This window comes from Ovis aries, chromosome X, assembly GCF_016772045.2.
Source record: "Ovis aries strain OAR_USU_Benz2616 breed Rambouillet chromosome X, ARS-UI_Ramb_v3.0, whole genome shotgun sequence".
In the NCBI taxonomy this organism is placed as follows: domain Eukaryota; kingdom Metazoa; phylum Chordata; class Mammalia; order Artiodactyla; family Bovidae; genus Ovis; species Ovis aries.
The window spans coordinates 102,958,020-102,971,686 of record NC_056080.1 but is presented as its reverse complement, the minus strand read 5'-3'; the positions used below and the strand labels follow the sequence as shown (position 1 = coordinate 102,971,686).

Genomic DNA, 13,667 nt, shown 5'->3' with positions numbered 1-13,667 from the left:
GGTTAAATTTCATAGTATCCCTTTATTATTGATCAAATCATAAAATAACATGCATCTAGAAAAGACTCAGTAATTAGACCAAATATAAAGCAGTAAAGAAATGATACTCTAAGTCACAGGAACTCAACAGACATTCCATTGATATCTAAGCTATTGCATTTTGCTTTTATGTTACATTTATTATATAATTATACATGTGTGGGCACCTGTGTAATGGATTTCATGGTTTGCTGTATGGATTTTGACTTACATGATTCAGGTGCAATATCCTTGAAGTTTGAGTTCCTTCCTTCTATCATTTTCTTAGGTCTTATATCATAAAAGCCTTTTCATATGACATTAAATATGCTTTAGAAAACCAGATTTTCTATTAAGCACAATTTAGAAATGCCATTCTGCTGGCATACTAATTAAGAGTGAGGTCTTTAAATCCTGCATATACATAGACCTATGCACATACTTATAAGAAAAATAGATCTTGTAACACAGTCTTTTCTTAATTGCATATTGGGATAATGTTCCTTTCTTCTTTAAACAATTTCAAATGCAAGCTTTTCTTGCTTTCAACACTTCAACACTTCAGACAAGAAGAAAGTTAAAACTTGAAGGTAAGCCATGGGAAACATCACTCAACAAAGTTAGACACTGTCTGTTGTTTGGTTGTTCACTTTCTAGATACTTCCCTTGTGCCTATTCACTTTTTAAAATGCATGTGTTTATGTGTTCAACTTGAATTAATCATGAATGTAATAAGTAGAAAAAGATAAGCTTTTTCTTTTCATTTTCTTGTATTAGTCACATTGGATGGTTTGATCCTGAAGTTTCAGTATTTTGCTTTTCGCCCCTGAATCAAAGGTTTGGACATCTCTCCTGAGAAGGACTAAATAGAATGGATTTCAATTTTTCCAAAGGTGGACAAAGATTGCCTGCGCTAGCTGAACTTGCTGTAGCTGAACCTAGAAAATGGACCTTTTGCCCCTCCCATTCTTATAAAGGAAACCTTCATGATCACCCTTGGCCCCACCTTTCTGCTTTGCTGTGAGAGTGTGCCCGTGTGATTACTTTTGAGAGGCAGAGTCTCCGTACAAAGGGTATTCTCCTGTAAAAGATAACCAATTGACCAATTGGTCAATGCTGACCGTTTGACCTCCAAAGAGTTGTGTCAGCTGACAATACATGTCACCTGGTTAGGAGGTTGTCCAATTCCATCATACAAATCATTACACAAATTGGGTGATATTGTTTTATTTTCAGTGGTTTGCTCAGGGTTATAAGGAAGAATGAAGAGTATCATAAGAGCACATGTGGGATTGAAATTTACTTTGGAAGTGGTGAATCTGAAAATCTCTACTAGTAAGACTGTTGTGTTACATGGCCTTTTATTGTCTGCTCTTTCCTTTGCCACCTTTCCTACTAGGTGGGCTTTTTGTTGTTGTTAACTTTTCATCCGGAAGCAGCTTTTGATCTGAGATGAGTGCCAATGGTTGAGCAGTAGTTAGGGTTGGCAAGAGTTACAATCTACTGCTGGGTCATGGTGTCACGTTTGAATTCCTGACACTCAGAAAGGTACTGTTGTTTTAGGCTTCCATCCACTTCCTGGCCAAACACAGTCTCTTAATGTATACCAAAATCTGTGAACTGAAAATTCTTGAGCATGAAGAACTCCAGGTCTAGGGAATTCTGTCACACTCAACTCTAACTGCAGATATGGGTCATTGTCTTCATACATCTAGCTTCCTTAGTCTAGCATATGAACAAGTCAAGCTTACAGAATTCAGGCAGCTTAGTTCATCTGACACAAGCTTTCTTTGCTATCTGCTTAGCTGAAGTAGGGTGCAGAGGTCAAAGGTCACATTACATCTTCATAGGGTTTTTGACCATTGGGATATGCTTTCTTAAATGTCTCCATATCTTCCTTGACGGCCCTTAACCAAGAACAGCCTCAAGAACATCTAGACCCAAATGTTTCAGGTTTGAAGTGAAGGCCCAGCTCAGGGCCAGCATCCCCTCAACCTTGCAAAAGGCAAGCTTCTCAACTTCTAGGTCTCACAGTTCTAACTTGGGTTCTGTCAGACTACTTCCTCTTGGTGGCAGTATTGCTCTGGAAAAGCCAATTAACCCAGCCCGCCTCCACCCACCCTAGGTCTATTCCCGCCCAATCCATCTGAGCCACCAAGAGACAAAGAAGTCAGGAAACAAAGCTACCTTGCTATTGCCCAGTGTGGGGGAAATTTGCTCAAACAGACATATTTTTGCACCTAGTTTCCCTCATAAATCAAACTGAGGCCTAAACCACCTACCTTCATCAGCCATGTTTTCAAGAATTTCATTTCTACTCTACCAAACCCTTCCCTGCCTTGATCCCCAACATTGTCCCTTGTTATTTACTCTAACTGGCAGTCTTAGGGATCCAGGGCTAAGAGAGAAAAGAAAATGATGGAAATAAGGCCCTGGAGAAGAACAAACCTAGGCACTAGGCCACGTGGTTCTTCACTGGATCTCACTGCCAGGTTCCTTGGGAGTTCTAAATTTTCTGAGTGGGCACTAGGCCTGGTGTTGAGTGGAAAGCAGCTACTTGACTGGAACCCTAAGAGGAGGGTCCAGATAGCTCTCCAATCTGAATTCCATACACTGTCCCACTTGAAATGACATGGATACTTAAACGTATATAAATTCCAGTCAGAAGGGACAGGATTTTGTTTCATGGTTTCATCATTTAACACCGGAACACAACCACATTCCCATGCATGTGATTAGGACCTTCAATGGCTTCCTGTGACTTTATTATTATGTATATATACGCCATTAATTAAGTCTTAGGTATCAGTCTCCTTTATTTTCTTATAAGCAACCAACACATGGTGCTTGCAAAGCATTCGGAAAATAACCATGTGCTGATCAAGAGTAAACATGCTGTCAGAAAATCTGTACTAAACACTGATAATCTTTTGCACATTTGCTTCCATTCTTTCAACACACACACATTTAGTTCTGTATTTATGGTAACAACTTACAATAAATTGACATTAAATTGGTTTTATATAAGCATCCTGTTTTAGATCCCAAATTTTCACTCTGTTCCCTGGGTAGTTTGAAATTACCATGGAACGTCTGCAAGACTTGGATTTCAGACAATAAAACAGTTGCAAAGAACTACTTGACTGACCCATTAATTAAAGAATATTAGTTAGGTTCTCACTTAATCTTTTTAAAATTCATCCACAGGACCTAACATACCAATAATGCCACCACTCAGGAATTTTGATTTTGAGATTTGCCTTACCTAATCATTAATACTACGACATACACGTACATGCTTTTTTTCTCTAAAACTAATATTGGAACAGACACTGGATACTCCTGAGCCAAAACGTTAAGATTTCTTTTTTAAATACTTCTCAAAATTCATACCCGATTTTTATCTTAAAAATTTCTTTTAAAATTATAAAGAAAGAAAACAGAACTCAATAACTGAAGATTGAAATTGGTATCTCTCAAATTCCATCACCCAGATGTGTATCCTAAGACTTTAAGGAGATAGATGCACTCACACCCTTTACATGCAGCTATAATCTTTCATTAATACCTTATGTTATTTATATGTCGCCTGAGAATTTCAAGTTGAAAAGCATACTCGTAACTACAACACTGACCATCATTTTAAATATGTAGCTTTGAAAAATGCTTATATATATATGTATAAGTATATACATAAATACATGTTTACACATACATATACAGACACACAAATATACGAACATGCACATACATAGTCTGCTTCTCTCTAAACAGAACTGGACACATATTGTAGGTTGTAGTTTTACACAATCTTCAGCACTACCTTATATCATTTGCCTATCTGCATACCAATATATTTTTGTGTGCTTCAAAATGTTTTATATATTACTCTAGAAGACTTTCCTATTTTAAGAAATTACAAAAGTTATAGCTACTGCTGGCAAAGTATTCAAATTTTAAGAAATTATAAAGCTGGAAACAATCGGTACCTCAGTCAGAAAACCCACTTTTAAAACGTCTTTGCCAAGCATTCTTCTCTCTTCACTTTTCACATATATGTACTTAAAAAACAACGTTCAAATTCCCTCTACTTTGAGCATTAAAACAAGTTTTCTTACTTTGCAGCTTGAATGCTTTTTAAAACAGCATTAAATATTCTTCGGAATTTTGACATGTTTTAAAATTTTGCCACCTGTTTTCACATTTCTAGAAATAATCATGCTTCTTTACAATGTACCTGCTACAACAGCCATGTATGAAGAAGTGAAGCGAGGTCACAGGTAATGCCACCTCCGGCAGACAAGGACTTTTAAAACGTGGGTTCATCTTCAATCCTCTTCCCTTGTTTCTGCTTCCCATCTGTTTGCGTGAGGTCTGCTCTCATAGCAGAAGTACTAACCTTTCTTGGCTTGGCTGGGTGGTTCCACTTTTCTTCAGGCTCTACCAGCTCCAATTTGGATACACCTGAGACCTCCAGCAACACACTGGGTCTTGCTATAAGCCCCCAGGCATTGTCCTCTGTGCCCTGATTCTGCTACCACAAAAAGCCCAGGTCCCAGAGCAAGGGAATACCACGTGCTCAGAAGGGCTGGGAGAGAAAAACACCCACAGGCCTAAGACTTTGTTAGTGGCTTCCTCTGGTCCCGCCCACCCTGGGAGAATAACCAAGACCCCACCCCACGACTTCCTGTGCCTGGACTTCCTGGCAGCTGCTGGCTGTCTTGCCTCCCCAAAGGCCAGCCCCTAGAGCTGAACCCCACCTTAGTCCAGAGCTCCCAGTTGGCTTCTGGAGGAGGCACTGAGCTCAGGCTGGGTGCCCAGCCCTTCAGTCTCTTCACAGAAGGGACCTTTCCAGATGAAAAGTCCTTTCAGAGGAAACCTTTGGGACTTCTTCCAGTGACTTCCTCATGATGGCAGTATTGCTCCAGAAATTCTATCTAACATCACACCTCCTGCAGCCCATGCCCTCTTCTCCCGCCCGTCTGGTGTGAAAAAAATGTGACCAAGAGAAACAGGCAGCAAGAAACATGGCTGCTTTGCTTCTTGCCCAGTTTCAAGAAACATGCTCACACTATTGTGATTCTGCTTTTGGTTTCCATCAGCATCAAACTGAGGCCTAAACCTGTACTCTCCTCAGACAACTTTTTGGTTCAAGAACTCAGTTTCCACTTACCTAGTCTTTGCAGTTATACTTTTTCTTCACTCAGCATTTTATGTCCAGTGTTTTCTCGTTACCAAATTATCTTGGGATATTTTAACCTCTGGGATCCAGGCCTAAGGGGGAACAGAAAATATTTGCACCTAAGGGTTTGGAGAAGAGCAAATCTAGGCACTAGTACACGGACCTGGCTCACTTTCCAGGTTCCCTGGGCATCCTGCTCCATTTTACTGGTTTGGGTGCTAGTACTTGGGGGTACTAAGAGAGAGGTAACTATTTGTCTGGAAGCCTAAGATAAGTGTCTAGATAGTTCTCAAGACTGTATGCTATACAGTGCCCAAGTGAAATGATACATATACTCAAATATGTACAAATTCCAGTTAGAGGGGACAGACATGATTTTAGCGTCATGGTTTAATCATTTAACACTGGAACAGTGACACATTCCTACATCATTAAAGGGCCTCAGTGGCTTCCTATGACTTTATTGTATATATGTTTCACTGATTATATCTTAGGGGTCAGTCACATAGCATTTTCTCACATGTAAATACGACATGGTGCTTGCAAAGGATTCAGAAAATTGCCATGTGATGATCAAGAGTAAAGCACTGTCATAAACAGTACTCGTTAGTACCACTGATAAACATTTGGATTATGTTTTCAACATGCTCATACAAACTGCTTCCATATATGCATGCTCTCATTTCAATAAACACATACATACCTACATGTATATTTAGCTTCAAAGGCAACAAATTTACATTAAAATGAGATTAATTTGTATGTCATAATTTGGATCATATTTTCATGAAAAATTTTCAAGACCTGATGTTTAGTAAAACACTTGCAAAGAGCTTCTCAATTGCCACATTCACCAAAAATATTCAGCTCTTAATGAAGAAATGTTCAGCTCATAAGACACTTACTAAACAACTGAAATTTAATGCCTATGATGCCAACCCTCAGACACCATTACTTTAAGATCTACATTTTCTAGTCTTTATTATGCTAACACGATATATATATATTCTTAAAACAAATATTGAGTGACAACTATACACATATGCCTCAGAAAATATAGGATTTTCCCACTTCTCAAAACTTTAAACTATATTTTTATATAAAATTTAATATTAATATTTTATTAGAAAATATAACAACAGATTACATTACTGTATAAATAAATAAATTTGTGTCTATATCACCCTAACATTGTGATCCAGGTGTATATTCTATCAAAGAATCATGATGATGAAAGCAGTCACATTTTTTATAATCATCAATAATAGTTCATCAATGCTTATTTATTTACCTATTAAAAATTAAGTTGTAGCAATTTTTCATGATAATTACAAGCTTTCCAGGAAACAGAAGTGAAAATATGATAGAAATGATGATATATGAATATATTCCTTTTTTTTTTTTTTTGGCTGCACAGTGTGCCATGTGGGATCTTAGTTTTCCAATCTAAGGTTGAACCCATGCCGCCTGCAGTGGACCACTGCAGTGTAGCCAACCACTACACCACCAGGGAGGTCCCAATAAATTTCATTTTAGTATAGACTATTTTGTATGAAGCTAAATATCAATTTATACTTTTGTGTGTGTGTGTATATCTATATATATATATATGTATATATATGGGGCTTCCCTGGTGGCTCAGACAGTAAAGTGTCTGCCTGCAATGAGGGAGACATGGGTTCAACCCCTGGGTCAGGAAGATCCCTGGAGAAGGAAATGGCACCCCACGCCAGTATTCTTGTCTGGAAAAATCCCATGGATGGAGGAGCCTGGTGGTCTACAGCCCATGGAGTTGCAAAGAATCAGACACAACTGAGCAGCTTCACTTTCACTTTTCATATATATATAAACACACACATACACATAAAGACACATTTCATACATGCATATATGGACACAGAGGGTGAAGTTTAATTGCATTCTTATAATAATCACTATGATTAAATATATAATTTTTACACATGTGTAGACATACACATGGTTATATGTGATGTACAAATATTTATGTTTTTTCTTTAAACATAATTGGATGCATATTGAAGGTAGTTCTGATGAAATAATCATTATCTTATACAATTTCCATATTCTCATATACATATTTGGAGAACTTGGAATTTCTTTATTCTCCTATAGGAAGAGCCTTATTATCCAAGAGATTTACAAAAGAAATATCTGTTGTAGGCAAACTGTTCAAATTTTGAGAAGTCAAAAGGCCAAAAATAATGAATGTTCAATCCCAACAAGAAAAAAGACTTTTAAAATGTCATTCTCACCTCTTACACAATATACTAATAACTTTTTAAAATAAAATGAAAATTCCTTCAGATTTCTAGTGTTCAAATATGTTTTCTGCATTTACTGAAGCTAGAATAATTTCCAAACTTCATCAAATATTCTTTGAAATGTTGGTTATTTTATTAAAGAGTGGTCTCTTGAGTTTGGGATTTCTCAAAATTAGACATGGTTCTTAATAGTAAGTCCAGGTACAACAGTCAATTTACAAAGAAGCACAAGGAAGTCACAAGCCTAAGAACTTAAAAAATAAGTTGTCTCTTCAAGCCTCCCGTTGTATATGTTCAGATCTGTCAGTACTCCTGAGATAAACACAGCAAGTTGTCATGAATAATTTTTCCCGCACATATTTGTTCTGTACTTGCTATTGAATTACACTATAGTATAAACATTGTGAAGACTATTGCAGAATACACACATCTCTGAAAGACATATGGAAACACTTCAGCCCAAATCAATCTATCCCAAGGGAACCACTATGGACAGCTTAATGGGTACATGTGTTCAAATGTAGACAAGATGTACAACCATTCATTCATGAGAGCTGATGTTACTTAACGAAACAAATATAGCCTACTGTCCATCAATAAACTCCCCTATTTGCTCACACAGTGCTTGAAACACAAAACTTTCAACCAACCCCAAATAAACACATCATTTTTTTCAGTTGCATCCTGGTTATACCATAGGTGGAGTTTTTGTCATTGTTTCTTCACTCAGCATTGGATAATGGATACTCATAAATTTCCTTTGCTATTGATCAAATTCTAATAACAATATACATATCTGGCAAAGAAATGATAAATTAATCAATTATAAAAGAGGAGATTCTCACTGACAAACTCAACTGATATGGCAATCAATTGCATTCTGTCCTTTTTTTCTATATGTATTGTATTTGTGTGCATGTGTGTGTATTTCTGTGCTTCTAGACAGAGGATTTTAGCTATAAATTTTAACTGACATCATCCATATATGGGATTTTTCTTGTGGTTAGAAACTTTTTCTTTTTCCATGTTTTTCTCAGATCTTTAATAGCAAGGCCACTTTCAATTAAACATACCCAAGAACACTGGATTTTATGTTAAGTAATAATTTGCCAAAAGCTTTTGTTTCCATGACCATTAAAGGCAGGACAGTTAATCATTCCAGCATGTACATAGAAAGTGAAAGGGTTAGTCACTCAGTCGTGTCTGACTCTTTGTGACCCCATGGACTGTAACTCACCAGGCTCTTCTGTTCATGGAATTCTCCAAGCAGGAATACTGGAGTGGGTTGCCATTTCCTTCTCCAGGGGATCTTCCCGACCCAGGGATTGAACCTGGGTTTCCTGCATTGTGGATAGACTCTTTACCAACTGACTCTTTACCACCAGGGAAGACCCTTGTACATAGAACTGTGTCTATTTCTTTCTTTTTATTTATTTACTTTTTGGCCTCGTGGCATGTGGGACCTTAGTTCCCCCAACCAGGGATCAAACCCGCACCCCTGCATTGGAAGTTTGGAGTCTCAAACACTGGACCACCAGGGAAATCCTAACTATGTCTATTTCTATAGAAAAAATAGCATCTTACAATAACTGATCCTTTATAACTTGCTGTTTCATTAAATTTATAATAGGACCATTTCTGTTTTGTTTTTTTTTGTGTGTGTGAATTTCAAAAATAACCTGAGTTTGCTTTCAAATATTCAGTCTTTAAGACAGGCATAATTAAAACATGTAGACTCTATCATGTATTCTTCCCCACCCCTCCAGCTTTTTGAGATATAATTGACATATAATCTACCTTACGTTTTTGAGAGGTAGATCCTATTAGTAGTTTGCTTAGAAGCCTTCCAGATACTTTGCTTTGTGCATATTCATTCTTTACAAACTAAATGTGTTTATGGTTGTAGGTAATCATAAAATAGAGAAAATGGTCTTTCATTTTGTTTCTTTTTCTCAGAAAACTGAGAGTTTTATCCTGAAGGTAAGATAATTTGGTTTCCTCTAAATCAATGGTGTGAGATATAGAGATAGGAATTTAGTCTTTATGAATTCTGAAGATTCCCTTAAGTGTTTGCAGGAGCATGTATGTGTATAGAATCTAAAACTTTAGATGCACATACAAGCATGAAGATGTGACTCATAACCAAGAGAAAAATTAGCCAATAGAACCTGACACAGATGTAACTGAATAAATTGAGTGAACAAACAAAGATTATAAGAGTTCTTACAAATACATTCAAGGATTTAAAGGAAAATCTGACCATAATACGAGAGAAAAACAGAAAATGAAATAAACAAATAGAAACTAAAATCAGAACCAAAAGGAAATTGTAAAACTAAAAAATTTTTTGAAAAGAAAAATTCACAGGGTACTCAATAGCATATTTAACACTGTGAGGAAAATATCAGTGAATATGAAACATAACAATAATCATCCAACATTAAGCACAAAGATAAATAAGGACAAAAAGATGGAAAGATAAAAACAAACTTTTGGTTACCAAAGGGGAAACATGAGGGAGAGGGGTAAATTAGGAGTTTGGGATTAACATATATATACTACTATATATAAAATAATCAACAAGGACCTACTGTATAACACAAGGAACTCTACTCAATACTCTATAATAACCTATAAGAAAAACAATCTTAAAAAAGTAAATACATGTATATGTATAACTGATTCACTTTGCTGTACACCTGAAATTAACACAATATTATAAATCAACTATATTCCAATATAAATTGAAAAATTAAATCAGAAAAAGATGGAAAGAATCACAGTAACCTTTGGGATAATATCAAAATAACATTCATGTACTTTGAGTTCATGAAAGAAAAGAGAGAAAATGCAGGCATAAAGGGCAGAAAATATTTGCAGAAATAAAAGTAAACCATTTACCAGGTTAAATAAAAATTATAAATATTCTGATTGAGGAAGGTCAAATAACACAAAGAAAACCAAAATAAGGGAAAGCAATCAAGTTTCTAAATACCACTGACAGAAAGAAAATCAACAGTAGGCTGAACAAAAAGACTGGTTACATGGAGCAGAACAGCAATAAAAATGCCAGATGACTTCTTATCAAATTTGATGCAAAATAGCCAAAGGATTACCATCTATAAATCACTGTTAGAAAAACCTGCCAATCTATAATTTTCTATCCAGAAAATCCAGCCTTCAAAAATTAAGGTAAAAAAGGCATTTTCAGGCAAACAGAAGCTGATAGAATTGGCTACCAGCACACCTGCTCTAATATAAATGTTAAAGGAAGTTCTTCAAGCTAAAATTTAATGATGGCATATGGAAACTCCAGATGACAAGATAAAGATTTCTGGAAATAGTAAATATATAGGCAAATGTAAAGCAGGTTTTACATATTCTGATTTTTTTTTAAAGAAAATTGACTACATAAAATAAAAATAATAGCATATTGTGATATTTAAAACATGTAGCAATAAAATATCTGTAAATAAAACCAGAAGATTTGAGTAGTAAAGCACTCTTGTAACTTTATTCCATTATTTTATACCTAAACAAGCATAATATTATTTGACGGTAGAATATAATAAAAGTTTTATATTTTAAACCCTAGCATTGACCACAAATGGTGGTGTATCTAAGAAGTCAAGAGAAGGAATAAAAACATACTTTAAAAAGCACCCAAATAATTCAAAAGATGACACAAAAGAAGCAAAAAGGAAGAAAGACCAGACTGGACTAACTGAAAAGAGCAAAAGAGTAGACATAAACCCAGCCATATTAATATTAAATATAAATGGACTCAATTCCAACTAAAAGGCAGAAATCGCCAGTATGGATAAGTAAAGAAAACCCACTTACAGGATGTTTATTGTACATTTAATCTGAAGAACATAGACTAAAATTAAACAGGTGGAAAAGTTACATAAACACAATTCATAAGATAGCTAAAGTAGTTATGAGCATACTTCATTTTATTGAACTTTGCTTCATTGGAATTTACAGATACTGTGTGTTTTACAAATTGGAGGTTTGCGGCAACCCTGCATAGTATTTGCATATAATCTACACACATTCTCCCATATACCTTAAATCATGTCTATATTACTTATAATACCTAATATAATGTAAATGCTATGTAAATAATTGAAAAAATATAAATGCTATGTAAATAGCTTCAAGTTTTGTTTTTTGGAACTTTCTAGAATTTTTTATCTTTCAAATATTTTCAGTCTATTGTTAATTAAATCTGCAGATGCAGAATTTATGGATACAGAGTGCTAACTGCATAGTCTTTTGTATTTATCCAGATAGTCAAATTTTCTGATGTTCTTTGTTGGCTCCTGAAGATCTGTGTAATCCCCTGGTGTCATTTTTCCTCAGCCTAAAGAATGTCCTATAGCATTTATTTTAGTGTATGTCTGCTGGTGACAAATAATCTTAGCTTTATTTTTTCTGAAAACATTTCATCTTCATTTGTGGAGGATATTTCCAGTGGATATAGAATTCTGGGTTGATTTTTTACCCATCAGCACTTTCAAGACAATATTCCAGGTACATTTAAAACTAATATAATATTGTAAATCAACTATATTTCATAAAAAAAGAAAATCACAATAAAGAGGATGTTCCATTGTCTTCTGCTCCCCATGCTTACTAATGAGAAATCCATAGCTATCTAAATGAGATGTGATATATGATGGTAGTGTCATTTCAAGTCTATGGGGGAGTGACTGCCTTTCAATAAGTGGGCCTGGGACTACTGGCTATCTGTGTGTACCAATGAATCTTTTCTCCTCCTTCACACTATATACAAAAATCAATTTCATAGTCCCTTTTCAGGAGTCAGAGAAGGTAAATGCATCATAAATCTGTACTGGCACTATGGAAAGCCCAAGAAATGGTGGAGGCCTTTGATAGATTTGGGAGGTGAGACTCTCTAAACAAGGGTTAGAAAACTATGGCTCACAGAGTAAATCTGGCTAATGATCTGTACTTGTAAGGCCTGAAAGCTAAGAAAAGTCCTTACATTTTTAAAGAGTTGTTTGAAAAAATGAAGAATATATATATAACAGAGACCATATATTGCCTACAAAGCTTAAATTTGTCACTATCTGAGCCTTTGCAGAGTTCGCTGTCCCCTTCATGTAGAACTAAAGATACTTTTACCTGCATTATTTCCTAGTTAAATAAAGAGCAGTTTCTAGAAACCTCACTGTGATCAAATGGGTACTTCTTCACGGAGATGGCATCACTGAAGTAATCATGTGATGGTCCAGACCAGTATTTATGTTAGGCCAGGCCCTGGAAGTCTATTAGAATGACCTCCAGACATAAGTTATAACATTACCTATGATAGGATCTTACATGAAACCAACAGAAATCATTCCTGCCTGAAAGGCAGAGGCCTAGTGAATTAGGGTGCACACTAAGTCGCCTCAGTCATGTCCGACTCTTTGCAACACTACAGACTGTAGCCCACCAGGCTCCTCTGTCTGTGGGATTCTCCAGGCAAGAATACTGGAGTGGGTTGCCATTTCCTACTCCAGGGGATCTTCCCAACCCAGGGATTGAATCTGCATCTCCTGCGGCTCCTGCATTACAGCCAGATTCTTTACTGGTCACCAGGGAAGTCCAAATTAGGGTAGGAGATCACTATTTCTGAAAAATCTCTCAGATCACTGTCACACAGAATCAACGGGCACCTCATGGTGTTCTATTTTATATCTTCATGTCTTAGATTCTCAAAAGATAGAATGTTGAGAAGAGAAGAAATGAAGAAGAATATGGGAGACCACTGGAATCTTGGTTCAGGAACTGTGAGAGTCAAAATGAAACTGCGAACTACAGAGGCAGGATGGTGATTTTGAGAACTGTTGGTTCTTTTAAATTTGTTTCTTCAAGTGATAAGCTCTGCTATGTCCTGAATGTTTCCCAAGATGGTCAACAGTCGTAGCCTTAAAAGTGTTTATTTTTTTATTTGTTTTTGGTTCTGCTGGGTCTTTGTTGCTGCACTCGGGCTTTCTCTAGTTGCAGCAGGTGGGGGCTACTCTTCGTTCTGTGGCTTCTCTTGTTGCAAAGCACGGGCCCTAGGGCACACGGGCTTCAGTGCCTGCAGTTCCCGGGCTCTGGAGCACAGGTACGATAGCCGCGGTGCGTGTGCTTAGTTGCTTCACAGCATGTGAAATCTTCCTGGACCAGGG

At 36.3% G+C, this 13,667-nt stretch overlaps 1 long non-coding RNA gene across 1 annotated transcript in view; it reads right to left on the bottom strand.

Moving 5' to 3' along the window:
- Positions 1–4,621, bottom strand: part of LOC121818178 (uncharacterized) — a 44,405-nt gene extending 39,784 nt beyond the window's left edge. Inside the window, exon 1 of the long non-coding RNA XR_009598789.1 lies at positions 4,256–4,621. This is a non-coding gene — a long non-coding RNA (uncharacterized LOC121818178). The remainder of the gene's footprint in view (positions 1–4,255) is intronic.
- Positions 4,622–13,667: the final 9,046 nt, after the last annotated feature.